Here is a 12257-nt window from a genome sequence, read left to right as displayed (position 1 = left end):
TGTGACAACGGGAGGAGTTGGGAAGACCCCTTAAGTGTTGGGAAAAACACTAAAGAACATTTATTGACGCTCTCCTTTTGCTATTGAGAAATGTTATTTGGGATTTGTTAGGTTGCAGTTACAGTGTCAATGCTATCTAAAGGCATCACTTGAGTGAGTGTACGTCCACAGACACTCAACCACCTCTTCACTGCCCACCATTCACAACGCGGTGAAACAACGAAACATATGCTGCTGTAAATGCACCGTCAACTCTGTGCCAAGGTGCCACCCAGTGCTCTTCCCATGGCAGCATGCAAGGTCAATAGAAAGAGATTATAGCATTGTAACACCAGGGTCACCTGGGACAAATCACATATTGCTTCATACTGAAAGGGTTGTCAAGGAAACATCAACAAAAGATGTGCATTTAATAGCGAAATGAAAAAATTATTATTAATATATTGCAAGACTAAATATAAAAAGACTGTTACAAATCACTAAATCCACAAGGAGCGAATCCCAAACAGAATTACAGAATGCCACGAAAACAGTCCCTCTGGAGATGTGCTGCCGAAGATCAAAAATCCATTTGACTTCTGCCTGAAGCTGAACCACCCTTAGTGAGGGGTTGTATCAACTGTATGTCTCCACATGTCCATACAGTTTGCAGTGGTGTCCCATTATTGCTGCTATTAGGGTTGGTTCAGGGCCCGCTGGATGTTACCTACATGCAGTATACTGTAGTTTGGGACAATGACACTGAATAGCATTGGGGGAGGCGGGTGATTTAAAATGGACTATCTTTCCGCTTTGGGGATTTACAAACACCTTGAGTTTGTGGGACAAGGGTCAGAGAGAGCATTGTCCAGGTTGGTGTCCACACGATGGAGGCACACGGTGCGCTGTGATATGTCAGATTGCTGTCGTGTTTGACCCACAATGGGTTATTCTGGGGCAACATGACAGTGTCGTTAGAGGGCGTTGGATTGAACACTGGCAGAAAAATACAACGGCTAAATTGTTTTGTGTACAGAGGGCTCCCTCGTATCCATCCCTCAACACTCTGCTTCCATAGCTCCTCCATACAGCTTGCTGTCGACGTTTGATGCCTGAGGAACAGCACTGAGGTCTAATCACGTTGCCATTATATTTGCATCTATTGCCACAGTGCCTTTTGGTATTGATCTGTTTTACACTCTGAGCTTTTGTTTCTGTTCAGTAGACACCTGCAAAGCTTTAATAGTTTCAGTTTTTGTAAACAACAGGGTTCCTACTGTCTTTATGTGTTGACGTATGCCTTTTTGAAAACCCCGGCTTTCCCCACTGTATTTGACATGGATACACATGGATTTACATTATAAATATATTAGTAATGCAGTATAACACAACAAGAGCAACCCTGTCTGTGAGGTTTGCGGGGATATTGGATTGGATTATATTTATACTGTGGGGATTCATGTTTTTGTTTACTCCCTGTGTATTCCTTGTGATTGGTGAATGAAGGTTTTTGTATTGTAAGACATTTTTCATGAAACAAATGGGAGGAAACTAGACCCACCATATATGTCTGTTAGGCAGTTTTAAGGATGAAACAATTCTGGTTGCTTTTGGTTCAGAGACAGATAAGGACATTCTGCTTTAAACCTGCATGGCTGAGGGGGTAAATGGGCAAAAAGGGAGAGAAAAGTTTTTTGTGGTTCAGTGAAAAGGACTTAATGGAAGGAAGAGTAAGCTCAGTCAATTTCTTTGCCACCTTACATTGGCTTAATGAGAGACTTCAAGAGCGTACATGAGAACTGGCATTAGGCAAGGATAAAGTGGATAAATGCCATCTATGCTCTTTGATCTGCTTTTCCTCCAGAATATTATGGACAACTGGCACACTGTAAAATGTAGGCTCAGGTCTTCTCTTAGAAGCAGACGATGATTCATTCTCACACCAGTTCAATCTGTCTTACAACATATTAACATCCTTCTAACTATTAATTATAGTATTTTATTGATGATTATACATTTTAAAGACAGTTGCTGTAGTGTAATGTGCACAGGACAAAGTAATTCGACAATATATTATTTAGATCCATAAAATGATGGCGTTAAAAGCAATTGTCTCCCTTTTGTCCAAAGACTCAGAATCCTAGCAATGCATTAAACATCCTCACACTCTACCATCATCATGTATGTAAATGATGAGAGAAGATGATTTAATGAGCTTACTTTGTGGTGAAACACGACATATATACGGACACACAGATATCCGAGGAAGGAATCCGTGTGTGTGTTTGCCAGCAGGGTACATTGATCGGTTCATGGCCTAAGCTCAAATATTCTGCATTCACTAGCCAGAGGACAGGATTTCTAATGAATAACACATATCCCATAACTGGAGGAAGTCCACAACACTGTGATCCAACAGGAAGCACAGCATTGACTTGCTGTGCACTGCAACTCAAAGAGAAACAACGGAAAAGCTTAAGGGCACTTTTGATCAAAGCAAAGACTTTTATCTACAATCTAAATCTGCACTAAATCGTATCACCAGTTTAGCCAGGTCGGCTGCATCCCTCTGATGCCGGTGTACAATTCACCAGTGCATACAATTTGATGTTGTAATTATCTGTGCAACAATAAATGTGAGGTGTTATACAGAAAGAGACTCAGATGTTGGGGTACAGTAACCAATGTGGACAAGCAGCGCTATTCCCTTGCCATCTAATCTAAATGTTACTCGACTGAGGTTGTGTGTGTCATTATACTGGTGTTATCAAGTGGTCCCATTTCCCATTACAGATGTGTGGCTGAATTAAGCAAATGCCACCTCCTATTAATAATATGTGTGTGTTCCCACAACATAATTTGAGCGCTTGTAAGCCCCATAATTGTCAAAAAATGACTGTAGATGCATATGTACTGTTGGATTGATGTCAGTATTAAACTATGTAAATGAAAAAAAGATGAAACACTTCCAACCCCTTTCTTCTTGTGACAGGTGAAATACCACGGGGAAATAACAGAAAACAATAATAAAAAACAACAACAACAACACAATTTAAACACTTTTTTGTACAATGTAGTCAGCATTCTGTGACAAATGTCGTAGTTAATATTCTGCAGCTATATTAATTTGTACCAGGAATACTCAAGTAATCGCAGCAATCATCTGACGCCGTTCTCTTCCGCAAAACGGGCAGGCTAAAGGAGCTTTATAAGGAGGCGGCCATACAGCATACACAGCTCTCAGGCCCCTCCACTTCTCAGAGGTTTTCTGTCTCCTTATTGTTGAGTGAAGTGCTGCCAAGTGAACTGTTGAAGACAGATTTTTCTCTGATAGAGATTTCTGACCGAAAAGACCCCCTCAGAAATATAGGAGTAGGGCAACAGAAGGAGGGAGGGTCCCATGGGAACTGAAGAAGACATGTGGACAAATGAACATATTACCCAGCGTAGCCTTGGCCGTCTGCTGTGCCTCTACTTGAGTTTTACCACATCTTGAATCCTATACCTCTTTCCTCAACATTTTAGATGGCACTGAGAGAAGTACGACACGGTCATGAATCTGATATTAAAATCATTATTTTAGATTTGGCTTGAGATGTCTGTAATAAATACAAGACAGTGATCCATCACTGCGTCGCATACTTCAACACGGGTCTGGACATTCACCACTTTCCGAGTTGTAAGTGTAATTCACTAAAAGGTTTTCCAGAGCATCTGCAAATATTTGATCTTTTTGTCAACTCTTGTCAACTGCGAGTTACATTAGCTCCTAATGGACAACGGTTAGCTCGCCAAAAATATTTGCAGCCAAGTGGGCAAGTCACGCGTCAATACCGACACTTGGACAGCACTTATCCATTTTTAGAGCCACTTGTCATCATAGAAAGGCTGCAAAACGTCAGTCTGTCAGTTATTACGTTAGTGTAGTTGCCAGCTGTACTGTCTTGAGATAATATAGTACCATTATGTAACCAACACTACAGGACCCCTGAACCAAAACGTACTACAGTTATTGTCTTGTCTACCCCACTCAAGTACCAGTCGGTAAATCAAGTATTTTAGTAAAGATTTGACCATCTGTTACAGCACTTTTTTTGTTGTTTTCATTTGCCAAGTAGGATGTGGTCTGTTCCAGCCCAGTGGTGACCTCCAGTGCTGATAAATGAAGCCAACGCAGAAGAGTTAAGCAGCTCCTCAAATGGCTCTTTGAGGCAGCCTCCAACAGCAAGTCAATATCCATAGAGCCCCAGGTTAAATACCCAACCTTTATGTTCATGACAACTGTAGGGGGGGGATTGAATTATTTGTATAAAACCATTTCAATATAAAAGCATAACGTTATGCATCATTGCCCTCCTACTTCCTGCCTAGAGATCCTGATTGGAGCAACATCCGGTCCATCCCTCCAATCCAAGAGAAGCAATCAAGACCACCTGTTGTTGACTAGACTGTCAGTTGTGGCAGCTGGTATTTTTCTTGAACAGCTTGCCACTGTGTCTCCCATTTCTGTGTTAAGCTTAAGATATGTAATGAGGTTGTTGTGACTTAGAATTGAGGCACTTGTTCATTATCTGGAGACTTGGCAAGGTACAGTATTTTACACACTCGGTGCAACAATGTTGTTTCCACTCTTTTTTTGGTTTGCATCCAGTCGGATGGGACACACTTCCTCCGTCCATTACACTAAGTTTTTAATGGACTCAGAAGCTCAGTCAGTGAGCGACTCAGTGTTCTACTGAACGACCCAGAAGATCTTTTATTCCAGCAGCAGTCAGAGTTTTTAAAGATTTTTTTTTAGATTTAGCATCTTTCTGATGTCAATCATGTTTCACATGGCATTTATTTGTATTTATGTACCTTGTCTGTATGAGTTTTTGGTGGCAAATGAGTTTCCCCACTGGATTAATAATCTAATCACTTCTAAGGTCCTCGTTAATAAACAGCATCAGTAAATATAAATGTTGTGAACACTTTGGTAAATGGTACTATTTAACAAAGACCTTGCCATAACACTTTTAGAAGGAATTTTTTTTTTAATGCCAGTGATTTTTGTGCAAAGAATTCTAGGAATTAAACTTGAAACAAAGAGGACAATAGTGTGGTATGATGTAAAAACAATTTAACGTGCATCTAAAGAGAACAGATTACTAAAAGTCAAAATCAATCCTGACTAAATACCTTGATTTCTATGGCTTCTTTAGTTTGTTCTTCTTCTCCATTAAAGCTGCAGAAATCAATATCGACCAAAACGGGTGACTTCTAGAATGGTTACGTCCTTCATAGAAACACATTAGTCCTAAAGGACTATTTAGACTTTTTGGAGACACACTTTGATTTTTTTGCCAAGAGAACACAGGAAGGCTTTCATAGATCAAAACGTATTTGAATAATGCCCTTGCTCCTTCCTGAGATACTGTGTTAACAATTATCGACCGGAAAGGACAACCTTGAAAACATTTAAACTATTTTTGCACAAACCTCTTTATGAAAAATATTTTTGGACAGTTGTTACCTGGAGCTCATGGTGCATTAGGCTGTTTTATCTTGTATCATCGTTTGACTTTGGATTTTCTTGTTTTTTGTACTTTCTGTTGTTTTTCAGCCCCAGGGGGGGAATTTGAGAAGCTCTGGTTTATTTGGGTAAAGTAATGAGATGCCACAAAATGTGTCCTCATCTTTGTCCATAGTATTTTAAATATCACCATGGGGCCTGCTTGGTTTGGCTCAAACCATTACGAGTGAAAGCATGATATATGAAGCAAGCTCAAGAGAGCATCTTGTGTGTGCTTTGCCTGATCCCAAGACAGTCCCAATTTAATTGTGCATTAAAGACCATGCACTGCGTCATTTATTACGTTGTTTATTTAGCCAGCCCCCCCCCCACCCCCCCACCCCCTCATTCCTATTTGAGCTCCAATTAATCCTGTACAGAAATCTCAACTTCATTAACTTGGCCAGCTCTAGGCCTCAACTGGGGTTAATTGACAAAATAAAAATGGAAAGATTTTGTTCAGTGCAACCAAACACACTGAGTGCGATAGTAGCTTATTGTAGTGAATATTTGGCACAAATTCAAAAGGTCACATTTCCCTTTTAGATGAAGAAATAGTATGCATGCTGAAATCAAGACGTTACAAGAATAATTACTTTCCATTAAATGAAAGGAATTATGATTTCAAAGCCATTAAACAGCATTAGTCAACTTTGCCATCATTGCAATTCAAAGATTACATTCTAAACCATCTAAAAATTCTCTAATAAATAGATAAAGAATACAAAAGCTGGACGCTACAGAGCTCTTTATAATCATTTTGTTATATGACTATCAAAGGTTATTTGGAAAGGGTCACAAAGGTCACAGCGTGTCATAGCTTTCATTGGGCTTTCAATTAGATTCAAATATGCTTAAAATAAAGGGCTGCTCATTAATATTGACAACAAACTTCCTCAAAAGTCTATTGTGCGCTACGCCGCCTTTTGTCAACAAGGTTGTATATTCCAGCTGCAACATCTGGCTCCCATACACAAGGGCTTCAGGGGGCGCTTAAACACATGCATGCACATATGTACACATCATTACACACATACACACACACACACACACACACACAATGCAAAGAAGGGGGATGGAGGGATAAAAAAACATCATTGAATTGGCTCAAAAGTTAACAGCTGTATAATATCTGCAATAGGTCTCGGTAGATGCATCCCCACAGTAAAGACTCAACAATTAATTATCCTGCTGCAGCTTCCTGGCAGCCCCTCATTTTACTGACGAGTGCACTCCTGCTGCTTCTTCAAAGATTAACATTTAAAAATTCATCAGCTGGCTTTTCCAGGGTACTCGGAAGCCCAGACTATTATTCCATAAGAGTGTGTTTTATTATCTCTATGTGCTTATTATCACCACCATCACAGCTCTGGGGCCAAATTAGGAGCAAAATGCTTGACTTACTCAGCCAGTTCACAAGAAAAAAGGGAGAGAATTTGCCAACCAATATATTGTGGGCTTCAGGCAATGGTTAGACTGTATGCTTCCTGAATCTGTTACTCAACCTTCTATACCTAAAATGAGAAATAATTTAGAGATAAGCCAGCAATGATAGCGTTTTTATTCTGAAGTGTCTCATCCATGTATTTATGCTATTACATTGTAATTGGATTCTGCTGCTTTCGAGCACAGGAGCAACATTTGTATGAGCCCGGTCAAAGATGCACCCCTGGTGTGTTAGCACACTGTCGGGAGCAGGGGAGACGTAGAGGACATTTGTATTCTCCACAAAATTGTGCTGTGCAAGATAATTATTTTTCAGCGCTTGAATCAGTGCAGGGTATGCTGATTGTGAATTGAAAATGTAGCTGCACGCTGCAGTTGAAGTATGAGCAGTGTTTACTTTTGCTGACAGGGGTCTCGCATGCAAGTGGAGCGAGGCTATAGAGTAGCATTGAATGAGGGACAGCGACTGGGTTGACTGCCTCCCCAATGCAAACAAGAAGACTACATATCAAACTGTAGAAATGTACAGTTAACATAAGCTATGAACCACAAGCAGTAAGTCCCAGACTATCTGCACCGTCCATCTTTTTAAGAAGGTTTTAGCACTTTAGAGTGGCTGGCCACGCATGCAGGAGTATTAATGAAGCCGCAGTTGTTGGCGTTAGTCTCCAAGCTAATGGAGCTGAGCTCCCTCGCTATACTAATCATTCATAACCACAATACAGCAGCGTTCTTAATAGCCTCTTTATTTATCCTCGAGGTGACAGTATTGGGGCCAAGTCAAAATCAGATAAAAATCAGATAACTGAAGTCAATCTTTCAGTTTACAGAATATACGACGGAGGCAGACTCCTGAAATGGAACCGGAGAAATAGGTTTATGTTTTCAGTATGGAGTGAAATGATAGACAATTTACTGAAATTGTCCCTTAATCCCACGGGGAAAAAAAGGGATGGACATCGATGCATGTTCCTGCAATGTTTATGAAGTCAGTGTGGTGTGCCACGTCCTCGTAGTTTAACATTCACTTATTACTAGCAGAGGTGTTGAACCATGAGTGTGGTCCAGAGCACTAGCAGGTGTCTCTTGAGTGAAACCACTATAAAGTGATATTTCTGCTTGATGCTGTTTGCAAAGCACCTGTTCAAGAGAGGAGAACACTGTCTGTAACTTAGTATTAGTAAAGTGAGTCACATCTTCCCACAATACGAGTACACATACACACACCGTTTATGCGAATCATGGAGTTGTGAATAACATGGCAGTTGGTATATTTGCATCTATAAAGTGAGGAGATTAAAACAACTCTGCCTTTAGCAGGGCACGGGGAGCTTTTAATGGTTAACGGCAAATGTTTTCATGACTTCACTTGTGCCCCAAGAGGTTTATCCTTTCATCACGCCAAAATTAACTAAATTGTTGTACCTCATGTCGCACAATGTGCGGTAAATAGGTGGGGGTGATTTATTATCACTTTATTAAGTGCTATCAAGTGTTGAGTGTAAATTGTGTCTTGTAGAAAGAACGCACATGAGCACAGGGGACACGCACCGCATTGTTCGAACTATGTAAAAAGCCAAACCTGAACATCGATACTGTCCAATCAAATATTTAAATAGAAAACCGAACGAATGTGCTCACCACGGTGCTCGATTCCTATAAACCCCATGGCCTGCCAAGTGTTGTACTCAGGCTTTGAGTCACAGTATGTCAAATTGAGCAGGGACACAAGCCTACAAGGTTCTTGTAAAATGGAGTAGAAAAAAATGCAGCAAAATAAGGATGCCCTTAGATATTTTTCTGCCACCGTCTCATCTTACATTAGGCCTTAGCCCATCAGTTGGCACGAGCAGATGCCCACAAGCAGTCAAAGCAACCCACATACTGTACACCACTTGCTAGAGGCTGGTGATGATGGACCAGTGCTGATGTGAGGGCACTTCAAGACTTTTTCCCTTTGGTTCACAACAACAACAACAACAGTTTATTTATTTACTTTTGAGTAAGTGTTGTTTAATCACTAAAGATGCATGTTTAAATAATGTTTGCTAAACTTAGTCAAAACTGAATAGCTTAAAACAAGAAAATCTCCATCAAGCTTATTGTAAATGCATAACTACTCGCAGTAAATAACGGACTACACAATAACTAACACAACCATTTCTGAAGGAAGGAAGAACAATCTTCTTTTCATGAATACATTTTGACTTGCCTTCTTTTAAACTGAAAGTAGCTTGTAGTATTTACTAGACCTAGCTGGGAAGGTGCCCATTGGTCTTGCAGCCAAAAGGGCCTCCAGTTGTATTTGTGTGAACTCTTCAGAAACAGTTGAATAGATGAGCAATGTAAAATACACCTGCTGAGAAACCTTCCTACTCAAATCAGAAACCCACTCACGTCTGCAACTTACACATCCTGATGTCCTGTTTAAAAGCAGCAAGAATGACATCGGAACTGTTCTGATCAATGACAGTAACATCTATGTGCAATTGTTTGTGCCTCTAAATAGGGGCCGGTTTAATAAAGGTAAAGGAAAGCAAGCAGGTGGCAGGTGGTGGGGTGGGTGACATTCTGCCAAAAATAGGCCGTGTGGACAGTGATGAATGAAGATCAAGCAAGAGCAGGCATTCAAGACCACTTTTACTGTGGATAGGTACATATTATTATAGGAAGTAAAACATGTAGCAGTTTGATGAGGGAAAGATTGAGTGCAAGCACCTGAGAAGCATTCCAATACCGGCAGAGATGGACTGGGAGTACAGCGCTACCCCACCAGCAGCACAATCCACACCACACTTTGTTTAAAGAATATTTATAACAAAGACTCAAGTAAGATCGATGTAAAATGAAATAAGGGAGACTTGGGACTTAGGATGAAGCTGGCTGGTGGCTCTGAAGAATGTTTGGAAAATTGGACTAGTATACTATTAATATATTAATTATTTAAGGTTTTATGTCATATGTGATACAATGGGATACTTTCCTATTGGACAATTCATCAGTTTAAGTAATACACAATCAATACTTTTTCTTTTTTTCTTTTTTCAAGAAAAATGCTCACCACTGTTGGCTAGCCTCAAATGTGTTGACTTGTCAATAAACATAACTATCATGCCTAACATAACTATCATGCCTAACAATGCCAAACATGCCTAAAAAAATTCCACTTTTTAGAAGTTTCATGTCAACGTTGTTTTTTTTTCAACCAGCACTTGGTTATTTTTCTTTAAGCAGGGGCTGGGCCTATTTAAAAACATCTATAGTTTTGCATTGCATTGGCCCTATTTGTCAAGTGGCCCGCCAGAAATACTTCCAGGCCAATTCCCAGTGTTCACACTCAGACTCATGGACTTTGAGGCAGTTCCAGCTAAGTCCGCGAGGGCTTAGGGCTGTCCCACTGTGAAATCGTCGAGTGCATGAGGGCTCACTTGCAGGCATTTTGAGCTCTCTATAGTATGCAAAACATCCTGTATGTCCGCATTTCAGGAGACTTTGCCTGAGGGAATTACCCACAATTCATAGCATTGTGATGTTAAACACAGGGTTACCAGAAGAAGCCTGGAAGAGGTTAATAAAAAAGATAAACAAGGAGGACTGGCACATGGGTTGGTCCGCTGGTGTGCCTACATTTACAAAGAAATATCACATTAACATGTAAGATGGTGCATAAAGCAAAACATGAATTCAGAGGAATGCAATCATAGGCATTATATTACACCTGTCATTCATCAAACACACCTTTTATTTTTTGCTTGATGATGCTTTGACAAAAACAAATAAATTGATCAATTGAAGGCTACTTCTCGTCCTCTCTGAAAAGCATTTTTAGGACGAACAATAAAACATGAACAATTCTCATTCATTATTTAACAATCTGAACAATGTCAGAACAGCATGAAACAGTATATTGCATTAAAATTAATATGAACAAGAACAAATGTATTGTCATTTCCTACTTTGTCGTGCCGTAGCCTATACAGACAAAGTTAAAAGTCCAGTTATGAACGCCATGCATCAAAGATCTGTGGCAGTGTTGTCAGTTGTTAGAAATCCATTCATCCTCAATTATTTTGTCCCTATATATCAAATTGGCTGTTTTTTATATTGATCCACTCTTTGCATCTCACCGCGCATCACTTGTTACTTCCTGGCGAAAATGGAGCATCTATTTTCACTCCATTTGAAAACTTTAGGTGACATTTCCTTTTTCTTTCTTATGTTTGTGAATGTCACTCATGAAAAACTCCATAACATACAGTGAGACCAAGAAATGACAATTGGCTGCTTCTTACATGCAAAGTGAGCCACCTGGTGTGTAATTCACTGGCTTTGTCATTTAATATTTTTTGCAGAAGCTTCATCCCCTTCAGCCACTGACTCACAACTCTCAGCTATTTGTACAATATTGTTTGCTACGGTAGGTGTTCGGTACCAAGAGTGCAAAAACAGAAACAACTATTATCCCAATAGATGAATGTAGGCTGTAGCATCATAGGAGTCATCTTTTTAATTAAACATTAGCATAAACAATATGTATACAGTAAGCTCCCTTCATTCTTCCACTCATGTGATTATCTTATATTGCCAGAGTTCTTCACTTGATTCACAGAAATTCTTTCATTTCAACCCACAAACTGAATGAATTTGCTATAACTTCTTATTGTCATCTGCTTATTACACATAGATGCTTCATAACATGTTAAGTCTGTTCTTCCATATATGTGGAACATATTAACAAGAACCTGGATGAATAATAAAGTTGTCACATTAACATAAATACAGAAAGGACATGTGAGATTCTTTGGCTCACAAGGAATACAGGTGAGCGAGGTTGGTCTAAGACTTAGTAGATTATGTAATGTAACGGGTAATTAAAATGCTAATCAACGCTTTATTTCAACTAATCTAAAGTTAAAGAGTTCTCTCTTCTATTATGGTCCAATTAGCCTATCAGCAGTACAAAAGCTGAGTCAGCAGCCCAAAGCCATGGGCCTTACTGTTTTACAGTTACCACATATTTCCAGTGTGTAGGTGTTTGTGTCTGTGTGCGTGTTTCAGAGCTTCTTTTATTGCTGCTCCACTTCTCTCCCACATGCTACAAACATGAAAATCAGACGAATTAGACTCTGAAGTGACACATCTCCTCATTTATTTTGATGAATGAATTGTGGTGCTGGTTTCATATTGCCTTAGTAAATCAAGCTACATATCACGGTTCTGACATTGGAACGTTGTTAATTGATGTCTGGTGGTGGCTGATAGATAACCAGCCATCTATTTT

Source organism: Cyclopterus lumpus, chromosome 3 (assembly GCF_009769545.1).
Source record: "Cyclopterus lumpus isolate fCycLum1 chromosome 3, fCycLum1.pri, whole genome shotgun sequence".
Classification (NCBI taxonomy): domain Eukaryota; kingdom Metazoa; phylum Chordata; class Actinopteri; order Perciformes; family Cyclopteridae; genus Cyclopterus; species Cyclopterus lumpus.
Note: the sequence above shows the minus strand (reverse complement) of the source record.